Here is an 18,885-nt window from a genome sequence, read left to right as displayed (position 1 = left end):
TTTGGGCAGAATGGCATGTTCTGAAAAGGCATGAAGACTTAACACCTGTACCCACATTACTTGACCCCTGCATCTATTCTATCTCATATTCTTGAATTATGTACCTCTATAGTAATCCAGTTATCTAGTTCCACAAGAAAGAGAGTCCAAGAAGAAAGAAATGATGGTAGTGATGAAAATGATGTTGAATTCCAAAGTATAAGTGAAGGGTATTAGGAGTGGTGCTTTGTGCAGGCTAAGTCACCCAGGACTGCCATTGGCTGGAGCAGTGCCTTGATGACCAAACAAAGGGCAAGGGTGGGGCTCTCAGGAAGGCATGTATACAGAGATCATAATCACTGAGATAGACCACTGGGATGTTTCAACATGGCTGAGATCATAGTAAACTTCAGGATTTTAGCATAGATATGGACCAACCAACCACAAACACAGAACAACCAACCATAGGTAGGGAACAGCCAGCCCCCAGTAGGTAAGAACGGACCCCTATTACAGAATAACCATCCACAAGTGGTGAAGAAGGAATGGAAAGGTTGACCCCCTATCAATGTAAATCCAGAGAGTGCCACAATGTGGGATGCAACCATGTAGGTAGAGATGTCCACAAAGCTTGTACAGTGAAAAGATCTTCTGAAATAGCTATCACCCATTCAAGAAAGCACAAAAGGTTGAGACAAACAACATTTGTTACCACCTCCTGTGGAAGAGAATGAATCAAAATAGGAGTCAGAATCAGAGCAGAACTGAGAGATGGGGTGGGTGTCCATGGATCAATGTAATAATGTACTTTGTTTAGAGAGGCCCTGGAAATTTATGGATTATCTGTTGCTTCTCCAGAGGAGCCTGTCAAAAAATGGCCAACCACATAGAGACCAGATGTTATACCAACAGGGCACACAGATGGTGACAATTAAAATAAAATCAACAAGATATTAAAAAGAAAAAAAGAGGGCAGCCCAGGTGGCTCAGCGGTTTAGTGCCACCTTCGGCCCAGGTCGTGGTCCTGGAGACCTGGGATCGAGTCCCACATCGGGCTCCCTGCATGGAGCCTGCTTCTCCCTCTGCCTGTGTCTCTACCCCCCCCCCCCGCCCCGTGTGTGTGTGTGTGTGTCTCAATAAATAAATGAAATTTTAAAAAAAAGAAAAGAAAAAAGAAGGGCAACTCTTCTCCTAATCCTTGAGTCTTATATTGAGTCAACACAAATATTTGGAGCACCTTTATATATACCAAGCATTGTGCTAGATACAGGATATACGGCAATGCATAAGACCAATAAGGCTGTCACCCTTTATGGGTCCTCCAGTCTAGAAGGGAAGAGAAACCTAATCAAGGAATAGCACAATGTCTAAAAAAGAACTTTGGTAAGTGGTAACTAGGAAATCTACATGATACAAAGACTTCATTATGGAGGTTGAAGAAGCAGTTCTTGAGAAAAGAGGGGAGGAGAAGAAATCTGGGCTTCTACCAGGCTGTGTCCTTTATGGCTGCAGGAGGTAATCATCCCCAGAGAGTTCAACACGAATAGCATACCCAGGAGTTGTGCAATGTGATGATCCTGGAGAAATTGATGATTGAATGGAGATCTATAGATGATTTGGCATGGCATAAGTTAATATCATGAGGGCTTCTTTCTAGGAACAACATGTACGGAGTTCCCACTGCATAAGAGAGCAAACATGGAATGCCGGATGATTTACACAAAGGTTAGTGAGGCCAGAGTACAAGGCAGAAGAATGTGCAAGATAAACCTGGGCAGCCAGGAACAAGAACACTCCTGGCCTTAAAGATTTTTGTGGAGAAATGTATTTTTATCCTAAGAACCATGGGAAGCCAGTGAAGACTTGAGTCAGAAGTAGGGGAAGTCATGATTTAAAAAATTTCTGTGCCGTATATTAAAATAATTTGGGGCTGGGTGGTACATATGAGTAGATAAATTAGAGCCATGTGGAGTGTTTCAGGCATTCATATTGAAGCAGTATATTAATGATGCTGGTAGAACAGAAAATTCAAAGGATTTATGTGTTTTTAGGAGATAATTTAGTTTTGGTTGTATATGGGAGGAGAGGAGAGATGTAAGGATGGCACCTAGTTTTTGTCTTGTGAAAATGGCTGGTTAGTGGTTCCATTCACTAAGAGGAAACTCTGAACATGGACCAGGTATGATTCGGGTTAGGGGCTGTTAACACCCATTCAGTTTCAGGGATGATTACTTTCAAACATCTGAGATACCATGCAGACTGTTGCTTATTCAGGTTTGCATTAAAAAAAATTGTTAACCATTTTGACTAGGATGTTGGTAGTGGAACCGGACTAAAGGGTATGAATTCAGAGGATATGTAGAATGCAAATTCAACACAACTTAGATAAATGGATTAAATATTAGGGATAAAGGAGCAGGAAATATCAAGGATGACTCTTCAGTTTCTGACTTCTGCAGTGACAGGGAAAACCCTGATCAGCAATCACTACTTGGATTAAAAGCATAAGGCTTTGGCTGTAGTTTCCCCCATACCATGGAGAAAAGGAAGGTGAATGCAAGAAAGGGTGTAGAAGGCAGAGGAGCTCCGCCATGTGCATATGTGATCAAAATGTGTGTGCACTTTTGCTGTTTTGCAGCATTAATTAGGCCACGAAGGATTCTCAATTGCTCATTAGCTCTTCCCCCACCGCTTTGGTTGCATAAGTAATCATTTCTAAGGCAAGTACTTAAAAACCGAATGTCATCACTTTGCTGGGAGGTGTTTCTATCTATCCTTTCAGCACAGAGACATATACTTCTGGGGCAATTATGTGATCTGAATACATTTCACTGGGTGATATTTTTCTTTGCATTTTCATGGCTGTGGTTCTGCTTTATCAAAAGCAAAAGGAAGATCAGTCATGAAGTTTGGAAATCACATTGACTAAACACCTGTTATAGCTTTTGCTTTCTATGCTAGTGTACCATAAGACTTGAGTTAGCCTCATAAATTTTGCATCACTGGCAATTATATGATGATTCTTCCTTCACAATGAAAATCCACTTGGGTTTGCCATGTAGACCATGGAGATAATTAAAGGAGATTAATCAAAGGCCCCTGTGATTAACAGTTTTTGACATACCCGCAAATCTACTGTAGGCGTCAGGTGATGACTGCTGGCATAGATTCTGTCTCCAGGACCGCTACCATTTGAATATTGATGAAAACCAGGTTAAAAAGGATTCTTCGTGAAGGAGCATTTTAAGAAAATCTGTATCTTTAAGTGGAACTTTTAATGGAATGGAGTAATCTTTTTCACCTCCAATACCTTCCACAGATTATCAAGTGACTGGTTTCTTCCTGTGTTCTTTTTTCAAACATGGCCAGGAGTGTCTGCCAAGCTCATGTGATACTTTTCAACAAGTTCTATCAGAAATGTAGGGGAAGGAAGCGAGGCCATTTGCAGGGCTTCCTTCCATAGAGGCAGATGGAACCACTAAGGTGACTTTGTTCTTGCCTCAGTTTGGAGAGTCCCTTTTCTTGGCAGCACTCCACACCTGCAAAGAGCACCTCCTAGAACTTGTGAATCCATTTTCTTAATGTAGTGACTGTTTTATACCTGAATCCTGGGAAATGAATGCTACTTTGGGAGAGATGCCCACAACAGGGAGTGTATAGACAGTGTGTCTGATATCATTGAGTTTTTGAGATGTCCTCTTTGGATTGGGGCCAGTGACTTTCTGAAAATATGTTGGTAAAATGAACATAAGGTATCCATGAGATGTGATTTTGAGGGCATGGCCTGGGTCTCTTTGATTAGGAGCAAGACATTTGGATGAAAGACCAATCCATTCCATTTTCGCCTTTCAGAAAAGGAATTGAGCACATGTGCCAGAGACAGCCTCAATCTCTATGTGGTGTCTACCCTATCTATGGAACTCATCTGTCTCATTCCATTCCATCCCTCTGTTTTATTTCATTCCATAACCTGTCCGTGATCCCTACCTCAAAATTTGTCCTTGTCAAAATATCTTGTGTTCTCTTGTTTTCAGCTGTGGTTTATTGGTCCTGACAATCTTTCTGGAAGACCTACTCTCAGGTCTCCTCTGCCCTATCTCCATCGTTTCTCTTCTGCCATTGTGCTAGTCCATTCCAGTGGGGATTGCCCCTTCCCAAAGCGTGAGGCCAGGAAGGCACTAAAAACTGCCTTTATAAATTAAGTCAGATGAGAAACCTGCATTTAGAATTCAAATAATAAAGAGTACCCGGAAAAAAATGAAAATCCCTCCTTATCCCATGATCCAGAGACAAGCCACTGTTAAGAAACACCTGGTGAACATTCTTCCGTCTAATAGTAGAAACCGAGATAGTTGCAAGTTGAAATGCCCGAGGTTACCCAAACATGCCATTTTATAACTTTCCACCCAAAAGCATTAAAGATCTCTTTCCATGTCAAGATAGGGAGTACAGTCATTTTTCATGGTGGTGAAATGGTGCATTGTGCATTGTAATAGTATTTATTTAATTGGATCGGCTGTTTGAACAAGGCAGGCGTTTGAAGTAGACAAAATGTGTCTTTATTGTCTTAGTCTTCTATTTGCTCCCATCTGCCCTTCTTGTTTTCTTCTTTGTTCTTCCTGTGCCTAGGTCCCTCTTGAGCTAACACACTGAAAAGCCTACTCTACTGGGACTTCCTGTGTCATCAGAGAATCTCTTGTAGTCTGAAGAAGTGGCAAGTCCCACATGTAGGGATTCCTCCTCGGTCCTTCAGATGGGTGGAAGGACAGATTATTCAGCATTCTCTGTCATTTGCCTTTTTTCTTTTCATTGTCAACTTTCCAGAATGACAGATTTTTCTGTAGCTCTTTTCCTAAAAATCACTTCCAATCCCTTTCTCATCCCCCAGGTGAAACTGTATTCTCACAGGCTACTAGTGATTTTCTGATCACCAGATGCAAAGCTCTCTTTTATTCCTTACCTCTATGCGATGTCGCTGGATTAGCCTCTCTTTAGAAGTCTTTCCTTGTAGATTTGTCCTCCTGCATTTCTGATTGTGCATCCTCTGTTCCCTTTGATGGCTTTTCTTTCTGCTTTCTTACCACAGGGAGCCTAGAGACTTTCTGTCTTTGGCCTTTTGTTCTTTTATCTTTACTCTTGCTCTTTTTTTTTTTTTGTTTTCCCCTTAAACCATGCTCCCTTCAAACTTCTCTGTGTCTGTCAAAGGTTGACACCATGCTTTAAATCACTCAGACCTAAGAATTTGAAGTTCTCTTTGACTGTGCTTTACCCTCCTAATCTACCAGTCCTCACATGCTGGCAGTTATTTCTTCAAAATAACCTGCAGGCTCTTTCATATACTGTAAATTGCTACAACTTCTTTGAAAGGTGCTTAGACACTATCTATTAAAATCTAAAATGCATACATACTTTGACCTAGCTGTTTCAATTCTATGAAAGTATCCAATGGGAATACTCAAGTGTGCCAATATTATGTGAACCACAGTTTGCTTTGAGGCACTGTTTATAATAGGAAGAAAAGAATCTCCCCACAAGCTAACGGGGAACTGGCTAATAGTACATCCATTCCCTGAAATGCAGTTATGAGTAAGGTTGAGGTCAATCTGTGTGGTGACACAGAAAGATGCTCATGCATATTGTTAAGCTAAAATCATGTTTTCACTCAAAGCATCTTAGTTTTGTATATGTACCCATACAGAGACACATACACCCATATTCATGTTACATGTGTAAAAAAGCTGTTATGCACCAAATGGTTAAAATGGCCACCCATTGGAAGAGGGATTTGGAGGGAGCATGGGGTCTGCCCTTACTTTGTAATGCATATACTTATAAACTGTTTAGATGCCTTAAAATATTCATATTTTATAATGCTTCAAAATCTTTTCTGTATTATTTTTGTTATCCAAACTTAAATCTGCATCACCCACCATAGTCTGCGAAAGGCCTCCCGCTAGCTCCAACTGATTTACTAGACCTCTGACCTTGGACTTTGAGAACTTCTTTGAAATGAGGAGAATGGCTATCCAGGCTATCTCCCAGTCTTGAGATTCAGAGGAAATTGTGCCTATGCATGGGCTTTGAAAAACCTGTGAACCCAATGTTAACACAAGGCATCATCCCTGTCCCCTAACTGGTGGCATCTCCTGGGGTCTAAAGACGAGGAGGACCTTCGAGGTAACTTTGAAACACTGGAACAGCTAAGTCCTGCAAGGAGGTTCTTCAGCTTTAATAAATGAACCTTTCCAAACTGACGTTAACATTCAAATCACCTTTGCTTTTCACAAGATTGGCTGGGAGAGCAGCCTCCTAAAGCAATTCATCTTTGCAATGATAAACAATGCAAGCAGCTTGCTAGAGCTCTGCCATTAGACTCACACTTATTTGGAAGCCTAATTGGCACTATTAACATTCCAAGGACAAGGGAGCCTATATAATAATGTGGGCACAGAGCTAGAAATGTTTTCTAAATATTTACAAGTACATCAATTTCCCTTTAAATTAGCTGCTTTAATAAAAGCATATGGTCTGCCTAATGAAAAATCTCATTACTTGCATTGAGCTGTAGCAAAGGAATTGCAGATAGTATGTATGCGGTACAGGTGTGAAACGTGTTTACTGTTGCCCTCATTGCTTATTGTGTCTATGAAGACGTCAAAACATTTGTATTGGTATTATTCTTCACTTGCTATGAAGACAAATTGAAGAATTAACTGAGAGATTTGTGATGCTGCCATAGTCTAGTGCTCCTGTTATTTGAGTCCTTGGACAACATTGTCACAAGTTCTGTTTCTGTGTGGCCGCTGCACATTTATCAGACTATGTGGTAGGTGTGGCTATTACTGCAGGTGCCCGAAAGTGTGAACCAGAAGTCAAACATTGGCCTCAAAAATATATCTAGTTCTGGCAGCTGCTGCCACTCCCACTCTTTGGGCCACAAATGAGAAGAGGTAAGGGCATTCAACAAATGTCCCCCCACACACACACACTAGAAATCAGGAAGTAATAATTGCTGTGGGTACACAGGAGTGGACAAAGCCCTGCAGAACCTTACAGTCTACCAGATGGGTGTTCCTGTCCAGGGAACTTGATAATGTTGGTTGTGGTTGGCAGTGAAACTTAGGAGACAGAGAGGTCCATAGTGCTTTCCTTGCCAACATGGCAAGTTCTAGGCGGTGATGATTAAATAAGGTTAGGGATTGTAGGATATAGAGTTTATATTTATGGGCCAGCCACATGCTTTTTTAAAGTTGACAACACTGGTGCTATGCCAAACTTGTATGTATGTAACAATACGTTGCACTATGTTTTGCTGCTAGTGATGTGGGAGAGAGGTATGTTTTCTTAAGATAGGCTTCATGTTTCCCTTGGATTGAGTTCAGAAATAATTCACATTTTATGAGCAAAACACATATTTTATGTGGTAGATATCTTAGTCTATTTGGGCTACTATAACAAAAATACCACAGAATGGGTGTTTTTAAACAGCAGAAATTTATTTCTCACAGTTTTGAAGGCTAGAAAGTCCAAGATCAAGGGAATGGCAGATTCAATGTCCTGTGTGGGCCTGCTGCTTCTTCCTGTGGTGGTGCTGTGTCCTTACATGGTGCCAATGGAGAGAGAATGCTCAAAGGGTCTTTATTTGAAAGTCGTTAATCTCATTCCTGAGGGCTTCACCCTCATGGCCTAACCACTTCCCTAAGGGCCTATCTCCAAATACCATAAACTTAGGTTTTAAAATGAATATTGGAAAAAAAAAATAAAAAAAAAATAAAATGAATATTGGAAAGACAAACATTCAGTCTATATAAGTAGGATACTGCTTTATATCATTTATTGATATGATCTGTAACATTCATCAGTGTGAATCTATTTATTTATTTATTTATTTATTATTTTTACAGGTTGGAAGTGGAAGTAATGTTAATTTTTTTAAATTTTTTTATTGGAGTGCAATTTGCCAACATATAGCATAACACCCAGTGCTCATCCTGCCAAGTGCCCCCCTTAGTGCCCATCACCCAGTCACCCCAACCCTGCCCACCTCCCTTTCCATTACCCCTTGTTCATTTCCCAGAGTTAGGTGTCTCTCATATTTTGTCACCCTCACTGATATTTTCAGTCATTTTCTCTCCTTTCCCCTTTATTCCCTTTCACTATTTTTTATTTAAATTCAATTTGCTAACAAATAGTATAACACCCACTGCTCTTTCCAACAAGTGCCCTCCGTAGTGCCCATCATCCTATTCCCCCACCCATCTCCCCTTCTGCAACCCTTTGTTTCACAGTAACTCCTCAAATTTAATTGGGAATTTCATTCCTGGGTTTTGGCAGTACAATTCAACCGGGCTTCATTGTTCCCTGCTATGTGCTGCAGGCACTATTCTAGACACTGGCCGGTATTACAAAGATGCGTAGGAAATAATCTTGTTTTCTTTTAGATACAGCAGCTAAAGCAGTAGGCTAAGTGTCCTGTGTGATCCTAAAGTCCAGGATGCACTCTCACATTATTCTTACGTCAACAAGAGAGGAAATACCAGTATTCTGGAAAGAAAGTGGTAGGTCAAAAGCAGTTGGAAGACGCAAAGGGCTGGTAGAGAAGTTGGTGTAACCATGGCCCATTGATGACTAGTGACTTATTGAGCAATCCTTGGAAGTTGAACATTGAACCATTCAAAATAAGATCTTCAACTGATTTTGTTGCTTTATGTATTATAGTATAAAGAGGCAAAACTTATTTCTACCCTGCTTAAGAAAGTCAAGTAACTTATAATGACCCAAGGATACATATTATGAAAAACAGTAACAGAATTAATGAAGTAGCAGTTTTAAAGCAGCTGATTTATATTTATCACCTTATTATTTCACAGAGAGACATCAATAATCTTTTAAAATAACACCTAGGGAATGACAGAGTTACCAAAGTTGGATCCAACAAATGCCTTATTGTAAGGTTGTAGATGATGAGTTCTACAGCAATAAAATGTCAAGGTGCCCGTGGGCATTGATGAGTTTCTGGGTGATTACACCATGAAACCATATTTCAAAATGTCACCTTTCTTGGCATATAGTTGAGTAGTTTGCAAAGCATGTTCAGTGTCCTGGATGGAGGCCACCAGCTCATGGTTTGTGTGGGGGCCACACAGTGACAAACTGTCAGCTTCTAACCTCTTAGACCAAGGCCACAGAAAGAAATCTTTTAAACACTTGCTCTTACCAGAGGATCGTGAAAGTCTAAAGCAGCTTTACTAATTAGAGAACATCCTGTTGATTCATTCTGAAAGGTAGCTTATTAAAGCCACTTAATTTTTTGCTTATTTAGGAGGTTCTGTCCACAATTGTGGAATGCTGGCAAGAATAGAGATACCTCAGTGACCCTCAGTCAGTGTACAGAATGTATAGAAGGTGTAAAATTAGAGGCTTCTGTTAGGAATTTAGTAGGTAAATTGTTCCAGAATTTCTGGGAAAGTGGTTTGGAGTTTCAGATTTACAAACCTAAGAACAGTATGCAAGTATAAAAATGATGTCTATAAGGAATTGAAGATACCATGGAGAAATGCTTAGAATAAATGAAGAAAAGCGGACAGCAGGGATCCCTGGGTGGCGCAGTGGTTTAGCGCCTGCCTTTGGCCCAGGGCGCGATCCTGGAGACCCGGGATCGAATCCCACGTCGGGCTCCCGGTGCATGGAGCCTGCTTCTCCCTCTGCTTATGTCTCTGCCTCTCTCTCTCTGTGTGACTATCATACATAAATAAAAATTAAAAAAAAAAGCAGACAGCAGAAATGTATATTTAGTACTCTCTCCACTATGTGGAATTAAGGGACCAAAAATGTGAAGGAAGTATGTGATATGTGTTTACAGTGTGTTTCTGTAGGAAGGTTTTGGGATTATGGGTGGTTGTTGTTTTCCTTTGCCATATTTTATGTCCTTTCCAAATACTTCTTCATGAATATGTGGGTTAAACATGATATGACTACATAATACTTTTTTAAGATTTTATTTATTTCTTCATGAGAGACACAGAGGGAGAGACAGAGACATAAGCAGAAGGAGAAGCAGGCTCCCTCCCAGGAACCTGATGCAGGACTCGATCCCAGGACCCTGGGATCACGACCTGAGCTAAAGTGAGATGCTCAACCACTGAGCCACTCAGGTGCCCCACACATGATACTTTTTATTAGAATAAAGCAATATGGACGAAGCACAAGAAACAAAATAGAAGTCATCCCTAACCCTCCCCCATGGCTTTTCATATTTTTAAATTTTGTATATAAACTTGCAGTTTCCGGCAACCTTACTATTTTTTAAAGTTTGATTATAGCATTAAATATAATTTGGCTCCTTTGTTTCATCTGCTGTGGTGTATTCTATTTCGTGACTTGAGCACACTTTATTTACCTGTTGTCTTGCTCATGGACATTATTTCTAATCTTCCAACGTTATGAATAATGCAGTGAATATTCTTGTGCCTTTCTCCTCATTTGTGTATATATGTGATAGTTTATCTAGGCAGTAATCAAGAAATTACACATCATGGGCCAAATCTGGCTTGTTGCCTGCTTTTGTAAATAAAACTCCATTGGAACACTGCTACGCCCACTTGTTTGTGTGTTGCCCATAGCTGCTTTCATGCCATAATGACAGAATTGAGTACTTGCCACAGAGATGGTATGGACTTCAAAATCTAAAATATTTACTGCCTGGCTCGGATTCAGAAAAATTGGTGACCCCTAATTGGGGGTCTTACCTAGGTATGAATGGTTGTTTCATGCAAAGTACACATCTGACAACTTGAGAGGTTATAGCTGAGTTACTCTGTAATTCAGTTGTGCAAAATGATCCTTTTTCACCATTGTGTATGATTTCCTGTGGACTTCATTTTTTTAAAAAAAAGATTTTGTTTATTTTAGAGGAAGGCAGAGAGAGAAAGCAGGAGCGGTGGGGAAGGGCAGAGGGAGAGGGAGAAGCAGGCTCCCCACTGAGCAGGGAGTCCAAAGTGGGGCTGGATTGCAGTACCCTGAGACTGTGACCTGAGCTGAAGGCAGACACTTAACTTACTGAGCCACAGGCGCCCATGAGACCTCCAATTTTGCCAATATTTGTCAATGTAAAACTTAAAAAATTTTCCCCTGGTTTTGGATGATACCTTGATCTCTTGTTATGTTAAATGGCATTTCCGTGATTGCTAGTAGGGTTAGGCAACTTTTCAAATGTTTATCAAGCTCTTTTTTAAATTTGTGAATTACCTGTTAATAGCCTTTGCCCAAAAAAAAAAAAAAAAAAAAATAGCCTTTGCCCATTTTTCTATTGGGCTTCCTGGGTTTTCTTAGGATTATTTCTTTATATAATTTTCTATTTTTTATTTTTTAAAGATTTTATTTATTTATGATAGAGAGGCAGAGACACAGGCAGAGGGAGAAGCAGGCTCCATGCAGGGAGCCCGATGTGGGACTTGATCCCGGGTCTCCAGGATCACGCCCTGGGCCAAAGGCAGGTGCTAAACTGCTGAGCCACCCAGGGATCCCCTATATAATTTTTTAAAGATTTTATTATTTTTTAAGTAATCTCTCCACCCAATGTGGGGCTCAAACTTACAACCCCAAGATCAGGAGTCACATGCTCCACAGACTGAGCCAGCCAGGCACCCATCTTTATATAATCTCGATGCTAATCCGGTGTTTATGGGTTTTTTTGGTTATTTATTAGTATAGAAATCTATTCCTTTTAATGGAGTCAGATTTGGCAGTTTCTATTATGGTATGTGCTCGTTTACTGATGTAGGAAAGATGTTATGGTTCGAAGCTGACAACCAAGAAAGAATTCTTGAGACCTTTTTGGTGCAAAGAAGTAGTTTTATTAAGGCACAGGGAAAAGACCTGTGGTTGGGCAGAAAGAGCTGTACGGGTATCATGAGGAGTGGCCTGTTACATACTTTCAAGTTGAGAGGGGGTTAGGGATAGCTTAAGTCTCTGAGGTATTTAGGAAGCAAGGTTTCCAGGACCTTGAAGGGGCTAGCTCTCGTTGGGAAAAGGTCATTTATTACCATCTAATAAAATCTGAGTCATGAGGCCCTTCAGATGTATATCAGTGGGTCATATGTGTGTGGGATGATTGCCAACACATATCTTGGGGGGGGGGTAGCCATAAGGCAAGTTTTCAAAGGAATTTTTATATGTTAAAGTAGACTTACAGAGTCCTGGAGGTCGAGCTAAGATTGCCTGTTGCCCTTAGCGAAGTATTAACATCAAGGCAGTTGAGTTCCTTGAGGAATGTCACCCTGCCTGTTTTGAGGACTTGTCAGTGGGCTGCAGGTAGGAAGGAAATTTAATAATTTCTCTTCTGCCTTTGTTTCCCACATCATTTACTGTCTATTTTGAAAATTTTTCCCATCCTGAACTTATTTTTCTGCTTTCAGGACTTTCAAATTTTGCTTCTCATACTTATATTCTTAATCTACCTTTAGTTTATTTTTGTGGTGTGCCATGAATCTTTACCTGCTTTTCCACATAGGTCATGAGTACCTTACCTTGTCCATAGAGAGATCTATATAATCATTTTAATGACTGCATAATTGTCTATCATAATTTATTCAATTAATCTCCTTTTATTTTATATTTTGGCTAGATTTTCCCTTTATAAATAATGCCAAGGTGCACGTTCTTCTTTTTAAAGATTTTATTTATTCCTGAGAGACACAGAGAGGGAGGCAGAGACATAGGCAGAGGGAAAGGGAGAAGGAGAAGCAGGCTCCCCATGGGAGCCTGACTCAGGACTCGATCCCAGGACCCAAGATCACGACTTGAGCCAAAGTCAGATGCTCAAACACTGAGCCACCCAGGTGCCCTCCCCCTTTTTTTTTAAGATTTTGTTTATTTTTTTGACAGAGTGTGTGGGAGCACAGAGGGGGAACAGCAGAGGGAGAGGGAGAAGCAGGCTCCCCACTGAGCAGGGAGCCTGATGTGGGGCTGAGTCCCAGGACCCTGGGATCATGACCTGAGCTGAAGGCAGATGCATAACTGACCCATGCACTCCAGTGAATGTTCTTTTAAAATGAATGCATTTGCCATCAGAAAAGCAGAGAAAGCACAAATAGGGACACTTTGAAAGATACCAACGACCTTCAAAGTATTTCTACATTCAGAGTTCATGAATTCAACGAGCATTTTAAAGTACATCCTATGAGCCAGGAACCATAACCATATCTGGGTGCTAAAGATATATGGTATTTATGGTAGATTGTCCCTCAGCATCCACTCCAACTTCTTTCTAGTATGCTTTTCTGTATTGTCGAGGTTTGAAAATTAAAAGCCTGTGTCTCCTGAAGTCTCCTTGTAGCTAGAGTTCTGCTCATATTCATCAAATAGGTGCATTCCCATGGGATCTAGGGCCAGTAATGAGGTGGTGGCCATCTGGCTGTCTTAGCAGTTGCCCTGAGTACAGCTGTGAAGAGTGAGGGCATTTCTGATGCAGCCTTCTGGGATCTATTCACTAGCTTTGTGGGGGCCAGAGGCAGGATGTTGGTGGCTGTGCAGCTCAGTCTGGATTATACACATAGCAGTGTGTTCTGTACCTCAGTGGTCAGAGAAACAGCCCCCTTGATTCTCCACGTTTCGGAGGGGCCAGACAGACGTTTCCGGGAGCCATTCGTCAAGACCCAGTCCAGAGCCTGCTCCTCTGTCACTTCCAGCAATCTCATGAGTATCTAATCCTTTGTGTTATATTGCTTTCTGATTAAAAATTCTGGCGCGGGGGCACCTGGGTGTCTCAGTGGCTGAGTGTCTGCCTTCAGTTTAGGTGGTAATCCCAGGGTCCTGGGATTGAGTCCCATATTGGGCTCCCTGCAGGGAGCCTGCTTCTCCCTCTTTCTATGTCTCTGTGTTTCTTCCTCTCTTTGTGTTTCTCATAAACAAACAAACAAACCTTAAAACAAAAATTCTGGTGTGGTTTCTCTTTCCTGCCACTGAGTCCTGTCTTCTACAACTATCTGAAGGAGACAGAATGTAAGCAAGTAATTCCCATAGAGTTTGCCACATGCCAATCCACCTATGTATGTGCTAGGTGCTGTGGGATCACAGAGAAAGGACTATTTTTGTCCACCAGCTTGAAGAAAAAATTCACCTAGGAGGTGACTTTTTGGCTGAGAGAGGGTAATATGGGTAGAGAAAACAGCCTGAGAACGTCCAGAGACATGTGAGCCTGACACAAATAATTTGGTGTGGCTGATCTTGGGGCATGTGTAGTATAAAGAACATTTGCCAGTTGTATCTGGGGCAGCTTGGAAAGGCTTAAAAATGTAGCCCAGGAGACCCACGAGGAAGAGGATAGGACAGATGCAAACATAAATAAATGAATGAAGAAAGAAAGAAGAGCACATGATAGATTAGAGCAAAGTCAAGGATTCCTAAATTTTTATCTTGTAAATGCCCCCTCCATTCGGGCAAAAGCTCCCTGTAGTTTTTTTTTTTTTTTAAGATTTTACTTACTTATTCATGCAGAGACATAGACATAGGGAGAAGCAGGATCTTTGCAAGGAGCCTGATACGGGACTCGATCCCAGGGACCCTGAGATCATGTCCTGAGCTGAAGGCAGATGGTCAATCACTGAGCCACCCAGGGGCCCTAAAAGCTCCCTGTGTTAAAAGGGAAACTGAGTGGGGAAAAATTAAAGAGGAAGACAAATCAGGAGAGACTCCTAACCCTGGGAAACAAAGAGTTGCAGAAGGGGAGGGGGTGGAATGAGGTAACTGGGTGACAGGCACTAAGGAGGGCACTTGATGGGATGAGCACTGAGTGTTGTATGTTGGTAAATTGAATTTAAATAAAATATTTAAAAATATAAAACTTTAAAAAATGGCAACTCAATCCTAGCTGTGTTATTTTCTCTGTGTCCCTTATAACTTGCAGCCCATGATATTGCTAAGTATTGGTTGAATTTTTGATCTGAGCTCATTGATTGTTCCTTTAAGAGTAGTTAACAAAGATAATCAATGTGCTATTCTGAGTCACTGTTTTGAGAAGATTTAAACCCTTGCCATAGATTATTAAACATTTTTTTAAAAATTTTATCTTTATGTGACTCAAGCAATAGCTTTTTCTAGGTTTCTTCATGAGTTGATCAGAAAAAGTATTACTGTATATCTCTAGGTTTTCCTGTCAGGTAAAATATGTCTTTCCCTAAAGCATTTGCTACACTTATCACTCCTGCAGCAGAAAATCTAGCTCTTTCGTGTCAAAACCAGCAATGGTCTCTAATGATCTTGGTGCCAACACTACCTCTGTTTATAATTTAAAAAGATATGCCATAAAACATTAGAGACCCTTTACTCCAGAGTATTTCCAAGCCCTGTTTTGAAGTTTTCTGTAGTCAGAGTTGGGATTTCTTTTTTTTTGGGGGGGGGGATTTCTTTTGAGTTAAATCTACTTTTAACATTTTTTTTCTAGGAGTAGAATAAGCCATACCTTTTTGTTCCTTCTTCTTAATAATATGAGGGTACTTGCTAGTTAATTAGAATGCTTGTTTTACTTCAGGTGCCATGGGTTAAAATCAGAAGGACCTTTTTAAAAGATACAACCAAAACATAGAACCCATCACATTTTGAGCAGTTAAAAGAATTCCCAGCTTTTTCACCCAATACTACTGGGGTTCAAACAAGGGAAAGATCACTGGTTAGGGGAAATCTGTAGAAACTCAGCTGAGCAAACCTTGTGCCGTGCTTTGAAGGAGGGCTAGGATCTGGGTAGGGAAGGAGCATTAGTCAGAGAAAGTAATATGGAGGGCAAAGATGTGGAAGTGAAAGTGGGGGATACAATACAAGCAACAGAAATTAGAAAGTACTGGGAGAAGGCAGACAGTCAGATGTTGAGAGGGCACATTATTTTGTTTCCTTTCTTCATAAGAATTATTGTTGTAGGCATGTGAGGCTGGCAGGGCAAGATTGGGATGATTGTCTAGGTGTTGGCCATCACTTGCATTGCAGCATGGATTGGACTTCCCAGATATTGAGCTATTATGTCAGAGCTGGCAGGGCCCTTAAGGGATCTTTACCTCCCTTTACAGATCTGGAAACTGGAGCCTAGTAAGAAAGGACTTTTTCTGACTCACAAAATGAGTCAGGCATCTGAATCTAAATAGATCATTGAACCTTAGTGGTGAAATTAACCTGCCAAATAATAAAGGGAGAGGTGTCAGCTGACTACCTTACTCTACTTACTTTCTGGTAAAGTCCCTACCTCTGGGAGGATGTTGCTTTCCTCTTGTTGGGTCAAAGCTGTTCCACTGAGTCTCTGTATGTCTAGTCTTGAGGGAGCACATGACTCTATTTGTTGACTAGGATAGCATTTCCTTTTCCTTCGTCCTCGTAATTACAGTTCTGTTTCTTTATTGAGTGAGGAAAGGAAGTACTTTGCCTTAAAATGCTGAAAAGGGCCCTTGTGGAGGAGCAGTGGATTTTGAGCTGGAGTTTATACATAGCAAGGTGGCTATTGTGTTCTGGTAGCTGCAGCTGGAGGAGAAAGAAACCGTTTCCAAAGTGGAATACCTTGTAGATGGGCATCTCTGTTTCCTAGGACAAGATTTCCTCAAGGCCTGTGGCTCAGATTCTCTTCCTTTCTTCTTGAAACCATGAGAACAAGATAACTCACGCTGATAGCCAAGACCAGGCAAACCTTAACACTGGAGTTTCAAGAGAGGATGTTGAAGAAGAGGACTTACACCTATTCTGTGTTGCTCAGGTAGTAAACTCTGCCAGAATAATGTTGCCAGTGAATTCACTGACCTAGTGACCACAGGAGAGATTATTTTTTTAAGATTATTTATTTATTCATGAGGGACAGAGAAGAGAGAGAGAGAGAGAGAGAGAGAGAGAGAGAGAGAGAGGCAGAGACACAGACAGAGGGAGAAGCAGGCTTCATGCAGGGAGCCCAACATGGTACTCAATCCCGGGACTCCAGGATCAGGCCCTGGGCCGAAGGCAGGCGCTTAACTGCTGAGCCACCCAGGGATCACCTCTTTTTTTTTTTTAACTTAGTTTTTACTTTACATTTTAAAAAAGATTTTATTTATTCATTTAGAGAGAGCATGAGTGGGGAGGTGGAGGAGCAGAAGGAGAGGGAGAAGTAGATTCCCCGCTGAGCAGGCAGCCCAACGTGGGGCTCGATCCTAGGACCCTGAGATCATGACCTGAGCCAAAGGCAGATGCTTAACTCACTGAGCCACCCAGGGGCCCCCACAGGGGAGATTCTTAAGATAACTAGGAAGTCTGAGACCGAACCTTAGGGACAGGTGGGCAAGATGAAGAAAATGCACTCTTGAGACATTCAGGCACAGATGAAAACAAGAAGCAAGGGCAGTTGTACGTAACCCAACTCTTGGTATAGAAATCAGCTCCTAGGATATACTAGTATTGGGTTCCAAGTGCAGAGTACTATAGATAGGCTTCCATCATTCTGATGAGTCTGGAAGATGGGTTTCCACTCAGTACAGTGAAGGTTATATATGAATACGATAATGGAAAATGACAGAGGTTGGTGACAGTGAAGAGAATGGCAGGAGAAATTCAACAGAAACAGCTGTCATTGATGTAGTAAGTCTTGGACATTAGAAATGAGACTTAGGAAATGCAAAATCTCTAAAGAATGCATTTATTTAAACATGTTTATGCTGCAGAATGTTAGGCTGTCTGGAGTTTCCTGAAAATGAGTAAAATCCTGTAGTGGGAATAGTATAGTGCAGTGATTCTAGACTTCGCTTTTGTCTTGATATCAGGCTTCCAACCCTGTGCCAGACATCTTCTATGTATGTGTCCTTGGACAAGTTATTTCATTTCTCTGATGTTCAATTTCCTTGTTTGTAAGGTAGAGGTAGAAATAGGATATGTCTTTGGAAGGGTTGTGGAGATTTCATTCGGATTATACATATATGGTATTTAGCGTGGTGTCTGGCACATAGAAAACATTAAAATATTGGGATCCCTGGGTGGCGCAGCGGTTTGGCGCCTGCCTTTGGCCCAGGGCGCGATCCTGGAGACCCGGGATCGAATCCCACATCGGGCTCCCTGCATGGAGCCTGCTTCTCCCTCTGCCTGTGTCTCTGCCTCTCTCTCTCTCTCTGTGACTATCATAAATAAATAAAATCTTTAAAAAAAAAAAAAGAAAAGAAAACATGAAAATATGACATCTAGATTCTGTTTCTCTGTTATCTTTACTCCTATTGACTTTGGTATTCTTTAAATAAACTTTTTGTGTTGGAATAACTTCTATGTGACAGAAAAGGTGTGAAGATGATACAGAGAATTTGTACCTTCCACCTAGCCTTTGCAAGTGTGTGTTACTTTGTACATTTGTCAAAACTAAGACAGAGTTGTTCTAACAGTTTTAATTAAACTCCAGACTTCACTTGGATTTCCCTAGTTTTTCCATTAATGTTGTCTTTGTATTCTAGGACAGAATGTCTTCTAGGATAGAATGTCCACTAATGTCTTGTATTCCAGTCTGGGATACCATATCATATTGAGTTGTTCTATCTCCTTCAATTCCTTGGATAAGTGGTAATTTCTAGTTGGTGTTTTTCATGACCTTGACAGGTTGGAAGAGCGCTATTCAGATATTTATAGAATGTCCCTCAGTTTAATATGAAAATTGTTACTAAAACTTTGCCATTAGACACTTATGGTAAGAAGATCTTACCCTTTCTTTAAAAAAAATTATTTATTTATTCACTAGAGACACACAGAGAGAGGCAGAGTTATGAGCAGAGGGAGAATCAGGCTCACAGGGAGCCTGATGCCGGACTCCATCCCAGGACCCTGGGATCACGCCCTGAGCCAAAGGCAGGCACTCAGCCACTGAGCCACCCAGATGCCCCAAGATCTTACCCTTCTATTAGTGAAAAGAGATGACAAATTAAC

General features: G+C 41.0%; 1 long non-coding RNA gene across 1 annotated transcript in view; it reads left to right on the top strand.

Annotated features, from left to right (window-relative positions):
• Positions 1-355: 355 nt before the first annotated feature.
• Positions 356-18,885, top strand: part of LOC125754643 (uncharacterized) — a 38,601-nt gene continuing 20,071 nt past the window's right edge. Inside the window, exons 1-2 of the long non-coding RNA XR_007409378.1 lie at positions 356-472; positions 1,637-1,704. This is a non-coding gene — a long non-coding RNA (uncharacterized LOC125754643). The remainder of the gene's footprint in view (positions 473-1,636; positions 1,705-18,885) is intronic.

The sequence above is a fragment of the Canis lupus genome, chromosome X (genome assembly GCF_003254725.2).
Source record: "Canis lupus dingo isolate Sandy chromosome X, ASM325472v2, whole genome shotgun sequence".
In the NCBI taxonomy this organism is placed as follows: domain Eukaryota; kingdom Metazoa; phylum Chordata; class Mammalia; order Carnivora; family Canidae; genus Canis; species Canis lupus.
This window is presented reverse-complemented; position numbering and strand designations above follow the sequence as displayed.